General features: G+C 48.5%; 1 long non-coding RNA gene across 1 annotated transcript in view; it reads left to right on the top strand.

Annotated features, from left to right (window-relative positions):
* The window catches only part of LOC132689417 (uncharacterized), a 71,496-nt gene extending 62,786 nt beyond the window's left edge, over positions 1-8,710 (top strand). The window contains exon 4 of the long non-coding RNA XR_009614996.2: positions 8,488-8,710. This is a non-coding gene — a long non-coding RNA (uncharacterized LOC132689417). The remainder of the gene's footprint in view (positions 1-8,487) is intronic.
* Positions 8,711-22,968: the final 14,258 nt, after the last annotated feature.

Below are 22,968 nucleotides of genomic sequence, written 5' to 3'. Positions count from 1 at the left end.
ACCACTCCCTGTTGTCACGGCACATGTAATGTTGCTTGAATTACTTGCAGGGAAAAGCAGCAAAGATCACCTTAGGCGTCTGCCAACAATGTGACTTGACATTTTAAGCGGGTCTCCCCTTACTTTTGCTTTTTTCCCCTGAGAAATATCCACAGGACACCTTCTCGAAATCGTCAAGGCACAAATGTAGCCCTAGTCCTCCCCCCACTCAGGCATTAGACCAGAAGGAAAACCAGGAGTATTCACCCCCCTCGCGTTCTCGGATAAAATTACTGATCTAATTTTAGAACTAGGCCAGGCTTTGAGGCTTGCCCTCCATTCGAGGTCCAACGCGCGAATTTTCCAGGCTCGCTTGGACGGGGGCGTTTAACCCAATTTGATCTCCAGTCCCTGCATCGGGAGCCGATTCTCTGCCGCTGGGAGAACCACACTGCCCGCCCTGCAGTCTCTCCACACTTTGAGAAGGATTCTTTTTGATGTCAGTGGGAGCTCCATTTCCAAAAAAGAAGCAGTGACACAGGCACCTGCGTCTAGAAACGGAGAGCCAGGGACGCTGTCTCAGAAAATCTCTTTCCAAAATCGCCAGCCGGTAACACCCACCGTGTCCAGGGCCGTGCCTATCACATCGTACCCACGGCGCTGGGAGGGGATTGGCGAGGCGACGTTCTCTTATCACGAGAGAAGTAAGGTTGGGATATTCAGTCTATTTTAAGGCAAAGCCTCTTTCAACAAAGAACAATGAGCAAAACCATCACTTGAGGCCGGGTTGATTTTTCTACGATCTCAGCTACTACTCTGATGAAAAAAAGGACAACTCCCCGAAGCGCACAGCCATGTATGTGGTCCATCCGTAGGAGAGAGTGAGTTGGAATCTCAAACATCTTCTCTCCCACCCTGGGCCATCCCCTCGGCCCAAACCACTCTTCTCCCCCCACTGTCAACACGGCCCTCCGTGAACCACTGCTCGTCCTTGACAAAGTCATTGTTAAGCAACCCCCCCTTCCCCATAACTCCATGTTTCCTTCCGCTGTGGGAGGTTGTACCGATTAGCTGTTGCTGTGTTAAAAAGGAAAAAGCCTCTAAATCGGTGGCTTAAAATGCCATCATTTCTAGCTCACGTTGGGTGGGCAGTTTGGGCCGAGCGTAGCCGGGCACTTGCCCTGCGGTTGTGGGTTGGGCTCACTACATGTTTGCGGTGAGCAAGCCTTCACCCACATGACTGGTGGTTGGCCGGCCATTGGCTACAGGACCGAGTAACTGGGCCCCACACCCTCGTCATCCAGCAGGCTAACCCTGGCTGATTCACACCGAGGTGGTTGCAGGATGCCCAAGAACAGCAAGGTCTCGCGAAACCGGGGTCGGAATGTGAGCGGGGCCATTTCTACCGCATTCGAGCAAGTCAGAAGGCCAGCCGGGATCTGAAAGGAGGATAAATGGACTCTACTCTTTGATAGAGAAGCGGCAAAACGCGGTGGCTGGCTTTGCAAGCTACCACCCAAGGTTTGCCGAGGTTACAGTTTTCATACTGCGTCCTGCAGCTTGGAGTGGCCCGTGGGCAGGGACCACATTGAATTTGAGCTTCTGTCTCTGGGGGCTTACCTCGACCGGCAGAAAATAAAGGATTGAACAAGGGAATGATGTTGAATGAAAGCAAGTGGCGAGTTTTAAAATCTACATCTTTCCGGGGCGCCTGGGTGGCTCAGTCGGTTAAGCATCCGACTTCAGCTCGGCTCATGATCTCACGGTTCGTGGGTTCGAGCCCCGCGTCGGGCTCTGCGCCGACAGCCCAGAGCCTGGAGCCTGCTTCGGATTCTGTGTCTCCCTCTGTCTCTCTGCCCCTCCCCTGCTCGTGCTCTCTCTCTCTCTCCCTCTCTCAAAAATAAATAAACATTAAAAAAATAAATAAATAAAATAATAGATCTTTCCCTAATGACCTAGTGCCAGTAAAATAAACACAGAAGGTGCCACGGGATCAGGTGAGATCAGGACAATCTCGCTCACTCGGGCTGAGCGAGAGAGAGAGAGATTCACTGGCCCTTATTGGGGTCCTTCTGTCCCCCCAGCTCTGCCTCCTATTTTTCCTCCATTCATTTTATGTCAAACTTTCTCATTTTTTGAGAATTTGTGGGAGTCTGCCCCCTCGAGTTTTTAGCTCTCAGCAAGGATAACATCGCGGTGATTTATGCCTTAATGGGTTTAGCTAACTGTGCCACCTTTTCAGAGGGATATGCCGTATTCCCATGTTAAATCTGATCTCTAATAGAAAATATAAGCCTTTATTGCCTGTGAAATAAAAGTACAGAATCGCTTTAGATAGTGTGAAGTATCTACAAAAGATATAAATTAGTTTGGGATGGAAAACGAACTGCACTTAAAAAAAAAAATGTGAGGGGATGCCTGGGTGGCTCTGTTGGTTAAGCATCCAGCTCTTGACTTCAGCTCAGGTCACGATGTCTTATCTCGTGGGTTCAAGCCCCGCGTAGTGTTCTGCTCTGATGCCGTGGAGCCTGCTTGGGTCTCTCTCTGCCCCTCCCCGACTTGCACTCTCTCTCTCAAAATAAATAAATTAACTTGAAAAATAAAATAATTTTTGAAAAGCGTGAGTACAGAGAGTTAGGGGACCACTTGGAATGGGGATCTTTCTCTATCCTTCATCAAATTGAATGCTCTGGTCCATTGGTCATTTGCCTCTGACTGAGGTCACCCCGAGGGTTTGTGACCTTCCAAACTGACTCCTTGTCTAGCCCAAACTGCTCCTGTCCCTACATTCTTTTGTCCAGATCCCGAGCAGGAGTCTTGCAACATTTGCCTGTGGTTCCAAGGTGAGAGCCTTGGACTCTTTCCAGAATCATCGTGTCCCCAAGGATCCCAGCCACCTCCCCCGGCTGTATTTGGGGCACTTTCTGAAGCTGAAACTCCTGCTGAGGTTGGGGGAGCCCAGAGCCTTTACAGCCTGTCCCAGAGGGACATTCAGTGACCACAGAGAGGACAACAGGAAATCTTTGCGACGAAGACGGTATTAAGCCCACAAAGCCAACAGCCAAACCCACAGAAGCTCCTTCAGTTAAACTTAGGCCGGTGTCTTCACCGCCCCCTGTACGTGTGCCACGCTTTCTCTGTTTGTTATAGAAAGGAGGCCTGGCAGAAAGCTGCAAGGGATAGGCAAAGTGGACCGAGTCGCCATGGACTTTGCCCCTCAATGCACCCATGGAAGGGCGTGATGCTTCTCCTGGTGAGCAAAACTCACTGTTCTGCTCTGTTCACAGGCTCAGAGTGAGCTAAGGGGTGCAAGGCACCCTGGGTCGGCCTGACTCCCCCATCCGGTCACTGCCCCCCGTTCGCCTCCTTGACAGGTTACAAAAATGCAGGTGTTACGAAGGAGAGGAAATTAGCCCTGGAAAAGGGGTGGGCGCTATCTGGTTCAATTCCCTTGGTTTTAAAGGTTAACATAACATCCCGGTGGGCAAATGGGCATGTTAGTTTCCTGCTGCTGCCGTAAAAAATTAAAGCCATAAACGCTTAGTGGCTGAAAACGGCGCAGAATTATTATGTTGTGGTTCTAGAGGCCATTAAGTCCAAAATAGGCTCAAATCAAGTGCCGGCAGGGATGTGTTCATTTCTGGAGGTCTTCGAGAAGGATCCATCTTCTTGCCTTTGCCAGTTTCTGCATTCTGTGGCTCACGGCCCCCTTCCAGCTTCAAAGCCAGCAAAGGCTAGCTGACTCCTCCTCAGGTGACATTATTCTGACGCTGATCTTCTCCCTCCTCCTTTCCCATTAAAACACTTTTATTTTTTAACAATTGGACCCCCAAGCAACTTTTAACTTTGGGCCCCCTCTGAGGATTCAGTATGATCTACTTATCTCAAGGTCAACTGATTAGAAACCTTAATTTCATTTGCAACCTTAATTCCCTCTCTGCCACGTGATCTAACACGATTACAGGATCCCAACGCGATTAGACCACGGACGTCACGGAGGGGGCTGATTCTGTGTGCCACAGCTGGCCAGCTTGAGGTCACGCTGGCATGTAGGATAGCTAAAACCTAGATGATGCCTTCACCCACTTCCAGTGTTTCTCTATGAATGGAAAGCAAGATAATTTCTAAGCCCAAAGCGCCCTCACATCTGAATTTCAAAAGGTCTGGGTCTCCCTGAGCCAAGATTGATTTCTTTCCTCTGATATCCCTAGTTGGCCCTAAATGTTAACACAGCCAAAGGGAAGTTTACAGTGCACATTGGGGAAGTTATAGAATCATGCAAGATGAAGTAATCTTAGGTGGAGTCATCAATATATATCCAGAGGAAGGATAAGAGGAAGGACAGACAGACAGAAAAAAGAAAAGAAAGATGATAGAAGGAAAAAGGGAAGGAAAGGAAAGGAAAGGAAAGGAAAGGAAAGGAAAGGAAAGAAGGAAGGAAGGATGATAGAAGGAAGAAGGGAAGGGAAAGGAAAGGAAAGGAAAGAAGGAAGGAAGGATGATAGAAGGAAGAAGGGAGGGGAAGGGAAGAGAAGGGAAGGAAAGGAAAGGAAAGGAAAGAAGGAAGGATGATGGAAGAAGGGAAGGGAAGGAAGGGAAAGGAAATGAAAGGAAAGAAGGAAGGATGATAGGAGGAAGAAGGGAGGGGAAGGAAAGGAAAGAAGGAAGGAAGGAAGGAAGGATGATAGAAGGAAGAAGGGAAGGGAAGGAAGGGAAAGGAAAGGAAAGAAGGAAGGAAGGATGATAGAAGGAAGAAGGGAAGGGAAGGAAAGGAAAGGAAAGAAGGAAGGATGATGGAAGAAGGGAAGGGAAGGAAGGGAAAGGAAATGAAAGGAAAGAAGGAAGGAAGGAAGGATGATAGGAGGAAGAAGGGAGGGGAAGGAAAGGAAAGAAGGAAGGAAGGATGATAGAAGGAACAAGGGAAGGGAAGGAAGGGAAAGGAAAGGAAAGAAGGAAGGAAGGATGATAGGAGGAAGAAAGGAGGGGAAGGAAAGGAAAGGAAAGAAGGATGATAGAAGGAAGAAGGGAAGGGAAGGAAGGGAAAGGAAATGAAAGGAAAGAAGGAAGGAAGGATGATGGAAGAAGGGAGGGGAAGGGAAGGAAAGGAAAGGAAAGAAGGAAGGAAGGATGATAGGAGGAAGAAGGGAGGGGAAGGAAGTTAAGGAAGGAAGGAAGGAAGGATGATAGAAGGAAGAAGGGAAGGGAAGGAAGGGAAAGGAAAGGAAAGGAGGAAGGAAGGGAGGGAGGGAGGGAAAGAGGGAGGGAGGATAGTAGGATACTAATACTCTGTTCCACATGGTGAGACAAGATTATTTATTTATTTATGTAACAAATGTCTAATTGAACTCCTTTTTGACTAATACCATGTATCAGAGTCTAGGTTCTGGGGATACAGCCCTAAAGGAGGCATACAAAGAGGTATACATTCTTGCCCCTGAAGAGTAGTGGAGGAAAAAGGCAATAAGCAAATACGCAAACCCATAATGCCATACGGTGACAAATGCCATGAACATATTAAGGAGGGCCGTGAGATAGCAAGTGACGGAAGACAGATGACACTGCATCATTGCCCCCATGACTCTGAAGGCAAATGTCCCTTTCACCAAGGCTCAGTGTGCTCGACAGGGGTAGGTGCAATGAGAAGCACCATATGATTCTAGCAACGCCTCTGAGCGCCGCACGGTCTTTTGTACATGAAAATCCCTACACACGGTACGTCTGCCCCCACTGCCGGCCCACGGACAAATTCTGATGGCCTCAAAAGCAGGACAGCTTTACCTTGAACGTGCTGCCATCTCCAGTGAGCTCACGGAAGCCCGCCTCTCTGGTATCATCATTGAAACTGAAGACATCCTCACGTGCAGGGACAGGGGCATGCAAATAAATGGGCTCGGGACCTTAAGTCACCCTCTACTCGTGCATCCTGTTTACATCTCCGGACTTACCAGATCTATGAGAGCCCTCTGGGGAGCCGGTTCGAAGAATCAGTAGCAGCCCCCTCAAGGGACAGAAGGGCAGTCCATACAAAAGAATGCAGAGGTGGTTTAAGGCCACTGCAAAGGGGAAAGTCAGGCCATCTGTCATGGCTCTGAGTCTCCCCCGGAGTCATAAGGAAAATGAGTAGTCATAGCTCCTCAATGGGGAAAGACCACCAGGTTTCTCTGCTGCCCTCCAGCCAGCCTTCTTTTCCAGGTGTTTTGCAGCCCAGGGGTAATGGATAGTTCCTAATTCTCCACTCTCCTTTCCACAGTCATTGCCGCGTGAGTTACAGTCCCTCCTTGCTCCATTAGCGGTGGGGTGGGCTCTACTTCCTGTCTCAATGGTATTGGGCTTGACCACATAGAGTGCTCTGGCCAATGTGATTGTAGCAGACACATGCAAACAAAGGCCTGAAACATGCATGTGTAGCGGGACATTCTTCCTCTTGCATTTCTACCACTGCAACGAAAACAACTGGCTGGTCCAACAAAAGTGAAAAGTAGGTGTTGCCACAGAAGGAAATTTACAACCTGGAGCCAAGGCCAACCAGGCCGAGTCCAGATCAGCTGAACCCCAGCCGAGTCCAGGCACTTGAAAGAGAATAAATAATCATTGCCTTAAGCCACAGAGTTTTTTTAATTTTTTTTTTCAACGTTTTTTATTTATTTTTGGGACAGAGAGAGACAGAGCATGAACGGGGGAGGGGCAGAGAGAGAGGGAGACACAGAATCGGAAACAGGCTCCAGGCTCCGAGCCATCAGCCCAGAGCCTGACGCGGGGCTCGAACTCACGGACCGTGAGATCGTGACCTGGCTGAAGTCGGACGCTTAACCGACTGCGCCACCCAGGCGCCCCAAGCCACAGAGTTTTGACGTGGTTTCTTACACAGCATCACTGTTGCAATTAGCTGACTGATACACAGGGGAGCAGAGCGTCCCCTGGTACGAATCTTGAGCGCAGTAACTAATATTCAGATGAGAGCTTTGAAGACGTGGAGGGAGTTTTTGTTGCTGCTGTTGTTGTTGTTTTTGAGAGCAGCAGCTGAACACAGAGCCAACTCAGCCCTGAAACATCAGCATAAGAACTGCGCCGAAGAAGTCTTATTAACTAGAAAACACCAGAGCTGACTCACTTGACGACGCCGAGGACCCGGGGTCATGCTTTTCCCAAAGCCGGCAGGTCTGCTCTGCGTTTGACCCCTGCTGGACTGAGTTATTTTGGATCCGTTCTTGTGACTCTGGGGCTTAAAATAGTCGCTGCTGAGCCATCTGTCTTGGGATCCATCTAACTTGTGAAACGTGTCGCAGCTGTGGCTGAATTGAAAGCAGCTCCTGTTAAGAAAGTGAACAATCTCTCGGCTTTTCTCCATCCTATGAGTGTGCCCTGGGGAGGAAATAAAATAGAGGGCATTTGGCTGCCAGAGAAGGATAAGAGCTTCAGAAGGTAACTGGGGAGATGCCGGGCAGATAGAAAACGAGAATTGGGACAGCTGCCAGAGGACCTGGAAAGGAGCCAGGTTATATAAAGTTCAGACAAAGACGCTGCCAGCTGGGGGTGCAGGAGTAGAGCCCAATGGTGCAGAGTGTGGCTCTGGGAGAGGCAGAGCTACGAGGCGTGCCGGAAAGGGCACGGGGCCAGGGGCCAGAAACCCCAAGCCAAAGACCCCACTCCACCACCAAAGTTGTCACCATGTGACAGGTCCCTGCACCTCCCAGCCTGAGCTTACCCACCCTTAAAATGGGGTTAATGATGCCTAGCTCAGGTTCCGAGGGTTCATCCGAATAATGTGGACAAGGACTAAACTATAGACCTGAGCAACACAGACTCCATCACATAGAGGTCTAGATGGTCATTTCACCGAGGCAGGAACAGGTCCGTCCTTTTCACTGTTTTTTTTTATGTTTATCCATTCTGAGAGAGAGAGAGAGAGAGAGAGAGAGAGAGAGCGAGCATGGGAGTGAACACAAGCTGGGGAGGGTCAGAGACAGAGGGAAAGAAAGAATCCCAAGCAGGCTGCACACCAGCTCCCTTGTGGGGCTTGAACTCACAAACCGTGAGATCATGACCTGAACTGAGATCAAGAGTCGGACGCTTAACCGACCGAGCCACCCAGGTGCCCCTCTTTTCACTGTTTTATGGTGTATTTCCAGGACTTAGCTCAATGTCTCGTATATACACCGACACACCACACACACGCGTGTGCACTCAGTAATGTCTGAGGTTCCTAAATGCCCTTAACACAAGGGCTAAAATATATTACTCAAATTCCAGGCCAAGGAAGAAAAAGCTGTTGTCTGTAGCTTTCTGGAAGTTACATGCCAAGGCAGGATAGCCACGCAGGGCAGCCACGTCAGAGCCCCAAGAGCAGTCGTTACCCTGAGCAGTATTCCAGCCCACGTGGAGCTGGTGAAATCCGGGGGGCGGGGGGGGGGGTGGGAGCTTGTAATAAGGAAGAAGGTGCAGGCTGCTGGGAAAACCCCCCGTCTTCCACGTCACTCTTCCTAACGCGAACGTCGTCATCGTTTGCAGGGATTTCGGCGCAGAATTGACACGGGCACTGGACTCAGACGCACCCTGGGTTGCCACCCCCAACCTGTGTGATGTTTGGAAATTAATCTCTTCGCCAGGCTTCCTTTTCTCCATCGTAGAAGAAGTACTAATAACACACTCCGACGGGTTGTTTAGAGCGAGGGGCAGGCACGCTACAGCCCGCCGGCCAAGACTACCCTGCTGAATGTGTGTTTAAATAAAGTTTTATTGGGACCAAGCCAGGCCCGCTCACGGACATGTTGTTTATAACGTTTATGGGAACACAGCCGGGATCGTTTGTTTCCACGCTCTCTGCGGTTGTTTTTGTGCTTTGAGGGTTGAGTGGCCACCACAATGCTCCTAAAACTTAAACAAGTTCATACCTGGCTCTTTGCAGTTTGCTAACTTCCTGACTTGAGGAGGAATCGAGGTGACAAATGGAAAAATACCGAGTCTGGGACGTGGAACAGTCATGGAATGTTGTTGGTACAATGAGGATAAATAGAGCTGCTTTCAAGGGTTTGAAGAGAAGGGCTGTTGACAGAAACAAGTCGGGTTTGGGGCTTGGACCACAGGCTCCACAAGAGTCAACGGATGCCCAAGGAGACCCCAGTCACGTTGACACAGGCTGGCGTCCGCATCAAAGGCAGAGAAGGGGGCTCTTGAGGCTCCAGGAGAGAGCGACCAAAGGCAAAAAAAAAAAGGGGGGGCTCAAAAGCATGACACGGAGTTGAGAGATAGAGGCTGGCAGGTGCTTCCGCGAGGGTTTGCTCCCGAGTGAGAGCTCTTGGGAGAGGCGTTCAGTCATTACGTAAGAACATTTTCAAGGAACGGCAGGGGGAAAAGAGTGCTCTCCCAGTTGGAAAGCTTGATCCTCTGCGGTGAAAGGGGATTCCACCGTGAAGTAAGCATTGCTAAAAGTCCCTCACAATAGGCTCAGGGGGAAACTGAGGAAGCTACGCATAGGCACATCTCCCGTTTCAGTGCTTGGAACACCACGGACTTTTGACTTCTGTCCATTGCAACTCGTCGGTTGCCACACAGCCACCTCCTAGGACACATCCTGCTCCTCGGGGCTGAGAAAGAGACAGTGTGACATCTGTCAGCCCAAGAGCAACGGTGTGGTAGGTGGTTTACCTCCCGTCAGCACCGAGCACGATTCTTTCCAAACAAGTCGTGTAACCTCTCTCAGGGTGTACTGCCTTCAGTCTCCGGGGACTCTCTGTCTCCTGGATTGCACGCCCTAGGACCTCACGTAAACATTTTGGTTGCTTTACAGCCTCTTTTTGCTCGACACCTGAAAAGCTGCTCACTCAACAGCAGCTCCGAAGACCCCTCAGGGGCCACCCTCTACACTCACGTATAATTTTCTCTCTCTCCCGCTCCACAACAATTTATCTTTTTAACACCCTCTGTTAGTAATGCCGGGCTTTGCCCGCTCAGGTGTTTCCAGCGTTGCCTTAAAAAATGTCAGTGGCTCACTCGACAAACCTTTTCAAAGGAACACAGAAAAAGAGAAGCAGACGAATATTTAAGGAGGCTGGCGGCCAGGCGAAAGGGAGTGGAGCGGTAGAGGCGGAACCTTCAAGAGTCTTTGTCCAGTTGTAGTGTTGATGAGAATCGGATCGTGCAGGCATTCTGAAACGAGCTGGGTATTAAGTTTTCTTACTCTAATTGCTACCAATTTTTTTTTTTAAACTTCCTGGACTTCAAGTAGTTTGGGGATGAACTGCCCATCAACCCCCAACCACTGACTCCTATTCAAGAATTATTTTTTCTTTATGAGATAGGACATCTTAGTGGCGAACTGCCGTACTTAACTCTTTTATTGTAGAAATAGACTATCTGTTGAAGTCGTGCTGTGTGCCCAGCATTGTGCAAAAGGCTTTCACATGTAAAGCATCATTTGAGTCCTCAGAATGAACCTCCAGGCTGTAGAGACAGCCACGCGGAGAAGCAGCACCCCTAGGGGATATGGTCAGTGCAGCCAGAATTCGAACCAAGTCTGTTGGATTCTAATCTCCGTGTTCTTCCACGTTCATGAGAGGCCACGTTCCAAAAGACAGCATCTGCAGAGTTGTCCAGAACTCAGCAAGAGCGAGTGGCTCTCCTCATGGAGTAGAGGCTTCCCAGAAGCAGCACTTAATTCTGGGGCATTGTAGCATGCCAGACTTGGCCGCCTACCCCGCCTTTCTGGAAGAGTAGCCCCCAGGAATGAGTCTGACCATGCCCTGCTTATCAGTAAAAACGGGCCTTGTCACTATGTTTCCAATCAATACCCCTGACCCCGTTTCCAGCTTAAGTCAAATCATCTCCCAAATGACGCTGTAGGTTGACATTATTTCATGGGTTAGCTCGGGGGCAAGGGGCGGACCAGCAGACCTTTTAGAGAAAACAAACCAAAAGCACACTGCAATTTTGTACACTTAGCAGAGGCTCCTTGAAATCAATCTGCCCTTTAGCCATGTTTTCCACGGGACTCGATTTAATAGTGTTTATGTATTTTCAACCGGCTTGCCCAGTGAAACTTACACCGTATAGGTAAATGTCCCAATAATGCTATGTGGCCGCACCGAAAGTGTCCCATGCACCTGCTGTGCAATTCTCCAAAGTGAAACTCCACCCGCCTCCACTTGGGTGATTTCTGTAGGACTCCTACAGGAACGTTCGATACAAGTGGTAATTCTCCTTGAGGTTGTGGGGGCAGGTCATGGAGAAGACACGACCGCTGGCTGACCCGTGAGCAGGACCCAAGCCACGGGGGCCTCCCCGCCCCCTGCCCTGTCCTGGGAATGTGCGTTCTGCCTGCCTTTCCCACTCCCAGAGGCTGCTCCCGGGACACAGCCTTGAGATAGTGATGTGGTGTTGAGCCAGCGAACCCAGTTAAGGCTTCTATATGAACCTTTAAAAACCTTTTAACTACTGGGGCACCTGGGTGGCCCGGTTGCTTAAGCGTCTGGCTCTTGATTTCGACTCAGGTCATGATCACACAGTTCGTGAGTTCAAGTCCCGCGTGGGGCTCTGTGCTGACAGCACGGAGCCTGCTTGGGATTCTCTCTCTATACCTCTCTCTCTACCCCAACCCCACTTGTGATCTTGCTCACTCTCTCTCTCAAAAATAAATAAACTTAAAGTTTTTTTGCTTTTAATTTTTATTTTTTTAATTTTTTTTAACGTTTATTTATTTTTCAGACAGAGAGAGACACAGCATGAACGGGGGAGGGGCAGAGAGAGGGGGAAACACAGAATCGGAAGCAGGCTCCAGGCTCTGAGCCATCAGCCAAGAGCCCGATGCGGGGCTCGAACCCGCGGACCGCGAGATCGTGACCTGAGCCGAAGTCGGACGCTTAACCGACTGAGCCACCCAGGCGCCCCTTTAATTTTTATTTTTAATAGTAGTATAGCTGACATGTAATATTATATTAGTTTCTGATGTACAACATAGTGATTCAACAATTTATTACTAACTTCTCACCACAGCAAACGTAGTTACCACCTGTCACCATACCATGTTATTAGGGTATTATTGACCTAGGGAATATCTAGGCCATAGGCTGATGCAGAGACCTATTTGTCCTGTGGCTACCCAAGACAAGCCTGGTAGGTGAGGAAACCCCTGGGTCCTGAATGTCGCCTCATTCTTGGGATTCCTGAACCCATCCCTCCGGGGGCACCGCGATCTTCCAATCTACTCTTCCAAGTTCTGGTCTAAGTGTGGACTCGAGTCCCTCCCCTTGATTTCCTTTTTAAAAAGAATATGGAGAACAATATGAAATTCACAGAAGGCCATTCGAGAAGCACAGCTTACCACGTACGGGTTTCCGCTGACTTCTGCCTCCCGTTTCCTGTTGTAACTTGTACAGAGACGCATAGATTGCGATCACGCCGCAACTTTGTTCTGTCCGTCATTGTGCCTTTAAACGTTAGCTCACAGGGTCGTTTTACACCCCGTGTGATGATTCTCCTAGCCTGCAAAGTCTTTGCTTTCTCTGCCACTCTCAGCTAAGAGGACGTCTAGAAGTTGCGTGAGATCACAAACACACATTGATTCAGAAACTTGAATGCTCACACCGTAATTTAAGTAGAGACTCTGGACTTGGCTGGAAGCCTGCAGTAGGAGAGGAGAAGAGGGGCCAGTGGTTTCCAACTTCCCTTCTTCGGAACCACCCCCCACCCCACCCCCCCGCACCCCCTGCCCCTACAGCATCAGCCTCTGGGGGCTGCACGGAGGAGGAGGAAAGGGCAGGAAAGTTGTTCCTTGAACTAGCTCTGTGTTTACCTGGCTTTTTGTTCTCTGTGTCTGTTCACATTTTAAGGTTGTTGCTTCTTGGGGCACCTGGGTGGCTCAGTCAGTTGAGCGTCCAACTTCAGCTTCAGCTCATGATCTCGCGGTTCGCAAGTTCGGGCCCCGCGTCAGGCTCCCTTCTGTCAGCCTGTCAGCGCAGAGCTGGCTTCAGCTTTGGATCCTCTGTCCCCCTCTCCCCGGCCCTCCACCAACTGTGCTTTCCTTACCCCGCCCCCCCAAAAGTTTTTGGTTTTTCGCTTTGGGTGCTTTAGAAGATTGTGTGGTTCCCTTGGCCTGGGGCCTGGGGTGATGTCTCTATTTCAGGTCACGACTTCCCACCTTTCTTCACCCCTGGGCACCCAGCCATGGTCCTCTGGCCTCTTTCTGCTGGGATTCCTTGCTGCTCTGGGCAGCCTGAGGAACAAAGATGGCCCCACAGTTGCCTTCTCTGCAGTGTTGCCCAGGTCCATTCCACGGGAACACTCACATCCCCCATACCCCTGCAGACCCTTTGCTGGCCAGTCCCAATGCCATTGACTCCAGGCTCTGCCACCAAAGCAAGTGGCCAGCCATCCCCCCCACCTCCAGTTGGAAATCTGACCCAGTCTGTGACCCATGTTCCTGTTCTCAGGCATCAGTCTCCTGTGCCTCCTGAAAGAAGGAACATATTTGGAAGCTCTTAATGGTGCTTTAAAGCCCCCTTCCCCTCGTGTCCTCTGGGGAGGAGACTCAGCTCCACAGCCCTTTGTCAGGCTTTGTCTCCAGAGTATCCCCTGTCACACCTCCCTCTGCCTCTTTGGGTACCCTGGCTCTGAAAAGCCTTAGGACACCTTCCTCTGGCTTCCTTTTAAATAGCTGCATGGGCAGATTCACCTCAGCTCAGTTTAGAATGGAAGGCTACCAACTGTTACAAAGTGGAAACTGAGGCAGGAATGTCATTCCCTTATCCTGGGAAAGTTGCCACCTTGCCTTGCGGGATGAGGAGTCGTCTAGACACTCAGTCCTAGACACTGAAAAGAAGATTCTAGTCTAAGTCCTAGCCAGGCCCCTCCGCAGCAACACACTTTCTGATCCGTGCTGCAGATCGGAACCCCCTGTGAATCTGGGGGTTGGTGTCGCGGAACCCCCCGTCTTTTGTGGAGATTCTGCCTCCTTGCCTCCACTGGGGGTAGACCGTATCATGGGGGTGGAATGCAACGTGTAGTTTTAGGAGAGGTCCTGAAACAGTCTACAGATGGGAAAGCCACAGAAGCTCGCTTGCCGGAAGGAGAAGGGCAGACAAAATGGCACCAAGGAAGGAGTCCGTTGGGAGAGTCCAACTGGACCATCGGGGTCTAGGGTACCTGGGAAAGAATTGTTGCAGGGGAACATAGGACCCAGAATCTCCAACAGTGCCACTCAACCATGGGTCTTACCTACCCCCCATCTCTGCACGCCCAGCACCGAAATGAAGAAACAACAACAAAAAAGGAAACCTTTCCCGGCAAGCAAATGAGGAAAGTCCATGTTGGAGATCTGGAGGTGGGTGGAGGTTAGGAGTTGGTGTTGCCACAGCCAGAAAATCCGGAGCTGAGGGGCAGATTGATACCCCCTTGTCGATGGCCCAAATGGGGGTGGTGAGCCAGCTGGAGGTACAGGATGTGGCAGGAGTCCTATATGAGGCAAATATCCCCTCTCCTCCCGTGGGTCCCAGAAAAATGCAAGAGGGAGTGATAAGGCCATATCCCTTGACAAGTGAGGCTTATTATTCCGGCAGACTCAGGGACAAACAATGAAAGTGACCTCAATTAGCATCCAGAAGCACGTAGGGCCTAGCAGAATAAACATGTTGCAACCCCAACACAACATCTACAAATGCATCATTCATTTGATGAGAAATACACACGTAAAGTAATACAAGGGTGGGGGCAGGGGTCAGGAATGGGAGCTAGCTCAGCTACTCAGTGGTTGAGGACCTTATTCAGTGGTTCTCAAATCTGAAAGCAACGTCCTGAAATAGAAATGTGCCCCGGGCCCCATTTCTGGAGTTCCGATTCACTGGTTTGGGATGAGTCCCGGGCAGAGAGAGGTGATAAAATGTATGCAAATGACACGCATCCGCACCCCCCAGTTGAGAGCCACGGGATGACGTCTTGGACAGGTTTACATTTACCTCTGTTTCTGTCTCGTGTGTGACCATTTGATTTTCTTTTAACAAGTCAGTAAGAGAAGGCTGGGGAACAGAAGAAGCTAAAAGCGGAGGCTTACGCTTAGATTATTGTTAAGTGGTTCGGGTGAAGTTTCAGTAGCCGAGCACACGGAGGTCAGTGATTCCAGACCTGGGTGTTGTGGGCGCATGTCCATAGTGCATTTACCAAATAGAACCACAAGTGTGACCCCATGACTGAAAAAAATCAAAAAAGGTTGGGGCGCCTGGGTGGCTCAGTCGGTTGGGCGACCGACTTCGGCTCACGTCATGATCCCATGGTTCGTGGGTTCGAGCCCCGCGTTGGGCTCTGTGCTGGCAGCTCGGAGCCTGGAGCCTGCTTCGGATTCTGTGTCTCCCTCTCTCTCTGCCCATCCCCTGCTCATGCTCTGTCTCTCTCTCTCCTTCAAAAATAAATTTAAAAAAACATTCAAAAATTTTTTTAAAAATCACAGAGGCAGAGGGGCGCCTGGGTGGCTCAGTCGGTTAAGCGTCCAACTTTGGCTCAGGTCACAATCTCACTGTCCGTGAGTTCGAGCCCCGTGTTGGGCTCTGTGCTGACTGCTCAGAGCCTGGAGCTTGTTTCAGATTCTGTGTCTCCCTCTCTTTCTGCCCCTCCCCTGCTCGCGCTCTGTCTCTCTCCGTCTCAAAAATAAATAAACGTTAATAGAAATTTTAAAACACGTACAAAAAGAAAAAGTTAAAAAGCGTTGAATTAAAACAACCACACTATTCTGAAATGCCATTTGATGAATAATGAGTTGCTCAATACTTCAGAAAGGAGGGGGTATGCACACTCTTTCTTCCTCCATCACATTTCTACAAGTAGAGATATTCCAGGAGTTTTCTCGAATTGGAGCGTGGATAACGAGATTTGCCTTTTGGTTTTGCAAGGTAGGGGTTGTTCAGGAAGCGGGCCAGCAAGGTAGGGGTTGCTCAGGAAGTGGGCCAGCAAGCCATTTTGGAAAAGCAGGCATGGACTTGGATTATGAGTACCATATCCACAAGGACATCTCCACAAGTCCGGACAGCACTTGGCACTTGGCCTGGAAATCTGTGCCACATCAGAGTGACAAAGGCCCGCTTCTGGGTGTCACAAGGCACCTTGCCAACTGGCTTCTCCAGAGAGACCAAGCATTAGGCTCCGTGAATTCACGAGAAGCAAGCAGACCAAAGAGACAAATGGGATGCCCTGTGTTCCGTGTTCAGACAGACCATGATTCACTTCCTTACACCTGGCTCACTGACTTAACCAAGGGCCTCAGTTTCCCTTGTGAGAAACCCGTTCACCAAACCTGCATGCTTCTCTGAGGCAGTTGGTTGGCCTCCCTCCATCCCATTCCCTTTGATTTCAGGCAGGGCCAAGTGGCATGGTGGTGACGTCACTTCTGGACGGGAGCTACCGGCCAGGTTGCGATTCACCCCGTTCCTTCTCTGTGCCCCCTGAGACTGGCAAAGGTGGCCACTCTGTTGTCTGGATCCGAGGGGGTGAGGAAATCTGGGAGCAAAACTGCCAGCTGAATGATTAGGCATGCAGTGTGAGTGAGTAAGAAACCAATACAAGCCACTAAGACAGGTGGGATGTTTGTTACGGTAACATAACCTAGCCAATCCTGACTGATACAGGGTCTGCTCGTTTTCGTGGGTGTACAAAATTACAAGAGACAAAGCTGCTCGTGTGGTGTTGGGTGTATAGCAGGTGATTCATTTATTTAATCTGAAAAATAAATAAATAAACCTAACAAAGAGCTAACATCACATTGGAGTTGAGTGCATGGCCAGCTGGGCTGGCAGCTCGGAGCCTGGAGCCCGCTTCAGATTCTGTCTCTCTCTCTCTCTCTCTCTCTCTCTCTCTCTGTCTCTCTTCTGCTCACACTCTCTCTCTCTCAAAAATCAATAAACATAAAAAAAAAACTTTTAAAAGAAAGAAAAGAAAAATAGGCTTGAGATTCAACAGTGACCTCTTGGACAAAAATGTTATCTCACACAGGTTGCCGTTAGTTTGGTGGGGTGTGTTTTCTGTGCATGCTTTGCTCTTGTTGCTGGAACCCACCCCCTTGTCAGTCTTGGCAAACGGGTCTATGCACAAAGGCCGAGGATGGCTCTGGATGTTGTGCTCGTCGGCCCTGGGGGAAAAACTTGGCCTTGGTCAAATTCCCTTGAGGCTGGCTGCCTAGATCACAACGGGGAAGGCGACTCTCTGAAGCCCTGGAGAGTTCAATAAAGCTGTTGCTGTTTCCAGCCCCTCTGCCTCCCAGGTGTCTGGAATGCCCCCATTCAAGAGCCCGGAGCCAGATGGATGCCAGGAGATGCTCCTGATGCCAAGAGATGCTCCCGATGCTATTTGGGCCACGGACAGGGGCTGTCAAAGCCTCGTCTCCTTGAGATCCAGTGTCCTCTGTACTGGGTGGCTTCATTCTGGGGGAAAGACAGCCACCAGCAGGTTTCTAGACACATTATTTTTTTTTTCCTCGCTTGACTGACAGGAGCGAGGTGACAGGAACAGTGGGCTTTCACAGGAGACGATGCCTCTGCCTCCATGTTACTCCAACAGGAGAGCACTGCACTCACAATAACTCATCATGTCCAAAACAGAGCTCATTATCTCTCCCCGCAAGCCGCCTCCTTCCCTCCCCACGCTCCCTCTCTCAGTTAATAGCATCACCCTACACTGAGTCACCCTGGCTGGAGAGCTAATAAGTAGGCAGGAAGGAGAGGAAAAGCCCTGGGATGATGTGGAATTAGAAGAACATGATTTAATCGGCATTTTCAAGATGGAGGGACTTTGGGCAACTGACCTAACCCCTCAGAGCTCCAGTCGCCTCCTGCATGGGAGTTACGTGGTTGTAGTAATAATCTGGATGTGTAGGATCTCCCCTCTGCCCAGCCTTGCTTCGGGGTTTTTTTTCCTGCTTCACCTGGTGATTTCTTTCACTGGAGTGGCCCATTTTGCCTCGCCAGGTCTGAGCCCTCTGGCCCCCTCAGTTGACCTGTCCTTAGCTATTAGTCTGGTGCACTTGAAAGGGACCGGCTGGTAGACCCACCTCCTTAACTCACCTTTGTTCTTTCATCCTGCTGCAGCCGTGTGAACCTTCTTTTTCTAATACAATGCATTTCCGGATTATAGAGATAATATACATTTCTGTTAAAAACACAACAACAAGACTACAGGAGAGTAGAAAAGAACAGAATAAAAGCACCACACAGCACAGTATGTCGGAGAGAACCACAGGCGCTATTTTTTTAGACTCCCTTTCTGGATATGCTCATGAGCACTTAAAAATTGTCAACACTGGCACAGGTGTGCCCCAGTTGCAGGAAGTAGGCCAGGCGGTCAAGAGGAATTGTACCGAGAGCAGGCTTCCATCAGCTGAAGGCAGTTGGGGTCTGCTCACATGGGCACAGAGGAGCCCTGGACACGTCAGCAGGGAAAATTCCTTCGGACCTGAATAGTGGCCCCTGCCCTTCCCAACACAGATCCTTACACAGATGGTACCTCCAGAAAAACTGTACCAGGAAAGGGACCAAGACGGGAACTGTATGGACACGGAACAGGGAAATGAGAGGCGATAAGCAAAAGAAAATGGCCCATGAGAAACCCGCAGAGGAAGAACACGGTCTTCGAACAGAAGAGTGTCACTGTAGTTTCGTTCGCGGAGGAAGATTTCGAGGGAGCGTTTTGAAAAAATAAAGCTCGAGGCAGAAAGATAAGCGCACAGAGAATATACGGCAAGGCGACAGAACGAGATGAAACATAAGCTGGCAGAAAGAAGCGAACAAGGAGGAAGTAGAAGAGAATAATAAAAAACCGAAATTTACAAGCTACATTAGAGACAGGACAAAAAGGAATTCGTGTGGTTAAATGCCACCAGGGGTTATTATGGAGGAAGGAGTTGAGACCATCTGTATATCATCTATCTATAACATTGTCTATGTCTTATCTATCCATCCATCCACCTACTGTCTATCTATCCATCTATTCATCCATCTCTCAATCTATCATCTATTATCTAACTCTGCATATCGATGTAGAGAACAAAGTCAAAAGAGTTCCAACCTGCCATAATTGTCATCCCCAAGAGACTGAAATAATTAAACAACAACAACAACAAAAAAAACGTATCTTAAGATTTAGCATTTAAGAAAACTCTCTATGAAATAAAGATCAAACCTACATAATGAAACCACAACATGCTTTCCGGAAAACCTGACATGGGACCATTTGCACCAAGATGTATTCTAAGAAACAGTGAACATTTAGATAAGCGGTCCTTTTGGTGTTGGCTCTGAGGCTAAAAATCACTCATCAGACCTCAGCCTTCTCTATACTCAGTGCTGGAGTCGACTGAATTACACCCCAAAATCTTCAGAGTAAGAAATGATAACTCCAATCATTTTACACCCAGCAGAACTTTTGTTCAAGTATAAAGGCCAAAGGAAACCATTTTAGTCCTGGCATAAGGTAGACATATAGATCAATGGAATAGAATTGAGGATCTAAAAATATGCCATCACATTTACATGCAATTGATTTTTTTAATATGAAATTTATTGTCAAATTGGTTTCCATACAGCATCCAGGATCATCCCAACAGGTTCCCTCCTCAATGCCCATCATCCACCCTCCCCCGCCTCCCACCCCCCATCAACCCTCAGTTTATTCTCACTTTTTAAGAGCCTCTTATGGTTTGGTTCCCTCCCTAACTTTTTTTTTTCCTTCCCCTCCCCCTTGGTCTTCTGTTAAGTTTCTCAGGATCCACATAAGAGTGAAAACATTTGGTATCTGTCTTTCTCTGTAGGACTCATTTCACTTAGCATCACACTCTCCAGTTCCATCCACGTTGCTACAAAAGGCCAGATTTCATTCTTTCTCATTGCCGCATAGTATTCCGTTGTGTATATAAACCACAATTTCTTTATCCATTCATCAGTGGATGGACATTTCGGCTCTTTCCATCATTTGCCTATTGTTGAAAGCGCGGCTATAAACATGCAATTGATTTTTGACAAAGGTACCAAAACAGTTCAATAGCAGAAAGAGTAGTCCTTTGAGCAAATGGTGTTGGGAAAACAGGATATTCGCACGCAAAAAAAAATGAATTAGTTCCCTACCCCATAGCATATATAACAATTAATTCAAAACCATCAAACGCTTAAAAGTAATAGCTTTATAGATTATGAAACTTTTTTCAGAAAACATAGAAGTAAATCTTCATGATCTTGGACCGGGCAAGAATTTCTTAGATATGGCATCAAAAGGGCACACAACACAGAGAAACATGGCGAAATTGGGCTGTATCCAAAATAAAAAGGACGGTGTTTCAAAGGGAGCAAAAACACAACCTACAAATGGGAGAAAATATTTGCAAATCATATATCTCACAAGGGAATTCTCACTAGAATATATAAAGAATGTTAGTAACACAACAATAAAATGATGCATGACCCAGTTTAAAAATAAGCAAAGGGTATGAGTAGAGATTCTTCCAAAGAAGAGATACGAATGGCCAACAAGCCCGCGAAAAAGGACGCAACGTCGTCAGCCACCATTTGCCTAATGGTAAACACAGAGTTCCCATACAGCCCAGCAATTCCGCTCCTGCGTGGACCAAAGGTCCATGAAAATGTATGTCCACACAAAGACTATGTGAACGTTCATAGCAGCATTTTTCAGAAAAACCGAAAGTGGAATTACTTGTTCAATGCCCGCCACCAGATGAATGGATAAACAACATGTGGTGTTTCCATACCTTGGAATATTTTTCAGGGTAAAAGGAATGTACTGCAATGTGGAGGAACCTTGAAAACAATATGCTGAGTGAAAGAAGACCAGTCACAAAGGACCCCATATATTGTATGATTCCATTTATGTGAGAAATGTCCCCAAAAGGTCAAGCTATATAGACAGAGAACACATTGGCTTTTGTCAAGCACCAGAGAGGATAGGGGGGAAAATGGAGGGTGGTTACCAGATTCCTTTTGAGAGTGATAAAAATGTTTTAAACTTAATTGTGGTAATAGTTACACAACTCTGTGGATATACTAAAAACCATTGAATTGTGCAAAGTGAATGAATTGCATGGTATATGAAATATAACTCAATAAAGCTGCTATGGGGGTAAAAAAAAACATTTTAGGGTTAGAGAATAGAAATCCCATAGGGTCTTGTTAAAGAAATTCTAGATGATAAACTTCAGCCAACCGAGAAATGCAACCTAGAAATAGTAAACAGATTGGCTGTAAACATTGAGTCCATCTAACTGTGTAAGACTCAGCTAAAAAAAAAAATCGTGATTTCAGAACAGCGTGTAAGTATCATGGATTATAATATAGTGCGGAAAATAAGAAGGTCTGGGTCCGTACCTAGGTACATAAACAAATGGAGAAGGCAGAACTCTGCATTATAGTAAAATCAAACTAATAAGTAATAGGAATGTTAGAAATGGAAGGTCACCGTCTGGCAGCCATCATAGTGGTCGTTGGATATGGTAGACCTGTGGTCATTGATCCGGGCTGGAGTTGATTCGGGCGCGCAAAGGTAGGTGGGTGGCAGTTTGAGGATGTACATAATGACACGATCTCACACTATACCCCCGTGGAATGATAATGGGTTACAAGGAGGAAAATGATGCCATTACGGTGGAGAAACCTGGCACACACCAGCATGACCGGTTGATCAAGGTTAATATCAGCATTGGTGGGAAGTATGGGCTGACATCATGTATGTTTAGAGGTGATGTGCTGAGAAGGGCACGGCATCATTCCCGTGATGCCCCTATCAAGAACGCGTGATCTGGAGCTGGTCCCGGGGAGACCACCCTGAGGGGCATCTGACAGCGTGTGAGGCCAGTGCTCTAAAATGGTTGGGGACAGGAGAGGCGGGAAAGACAAAGAGTTGTTCTAGGTTGGAGGGCATAGCATGCTTCACCGCAAAATGCAGCCCAGGTTGCCGGGTGGCATGCTAGACCATGTCGAACAAAGACACACGGTTGGGACAACTGGCAAAATGGAAATGGCATCTATGGATGGGATGGTAACATTGGAAAGATGTTGTCTTCCTGACTCGTAGGCTTGGAGAGTGGTTATCTCTGTTTTAGAGAATATATACTAGAATATTTACAAATGAAGGCAGATCATGTCTATGGCTTGCTCGCAAATGGTGAAGGAAAAAGATTGTGTGTGTGTGTGTGTGTGTGTGTGTGTGTGTGTGTGTGAGAGAGAGAGAGACAGACAGAGACAGAGAGAGAAAGAGAGGAAAGGAAAGAGGGAGGGAGAGGATGAGGGAGGGAAGATATGAAGTAAGGCAAGGAGACAGCAGCTGGGAAATATGGGTGAATGAGAGATTTTTTAACTCTCCTTCATCGTCAACACTTCCATCCTTTCAACTCTCCCGTACGTTGGCGATTATTTCAAAATAAACTGTTTTTCAAAAGCAATAGCGGGGAGGGCCCTGGGTGGCCCAGTCGGTGAAGCGTCTGACTCTTGATTTCGGCTCAGGACGCGATCTCACGGTTCCGCGGGTTCGAGCCCCGCGTGGGGCTCTGTGCTGGCAGCGCGGACAGAGCCTGCTTGGGATTCTCCCTCTCCCTCTCCCTCTCCGCCCCTCCCCTGCTGGTGCTGCCTCTGCCTCTCTCAAAATAAATAAACTTAAAGATTCAGAAAAACATTACGAGTAGAATGTAAATGTCACAAACCCTGAACATGTGCAAGCCTTGTCAGTATCGAAACCGAAAAGTTGCTCTGAGTCTCTGAGCCTGTCATTCCCCTCCCACTAGAATGCTCTCGCTCCACATTTTAAATTTATTATTTTTTTTAACGTTTATTTATTTTTGAGGCAGAGAGAGACAGAGCATGAATGGGGGAGGGGCAGAGAGCGAGGGAGACACAGAATCGGAAGGAGGCTCCAGGCTCTGAGCCATCAGCCCAGAGCCTGACACGGGGCTCGAACTCATGGATGGTGAGATCATGACCTGAGCTGAAGTCAGACGCTTAACCGACTGAGCCACCCAGG

This window comes from Panthera onca, chromosome E3 (genome assembly GCF_046562875.1).
Source record: "Panthera onca isolate mPanOnc1 chromosome E3, mPanOnc1 haplotype 2, whole genome shotgun sequence".
In the NCBI taxonomy this organism is placed as follows: domain Eukaryota; kingdom Metazoa; phylum Chordata; class Mammalia; order Carnivora; family Felidae; genus Panthera; species Panthera onca.
The sequence above is the reverse complement of the archived record's forward strand: the minus strand, read 5'-3'. Positions and strand labels throughout refer to the sequence as shown.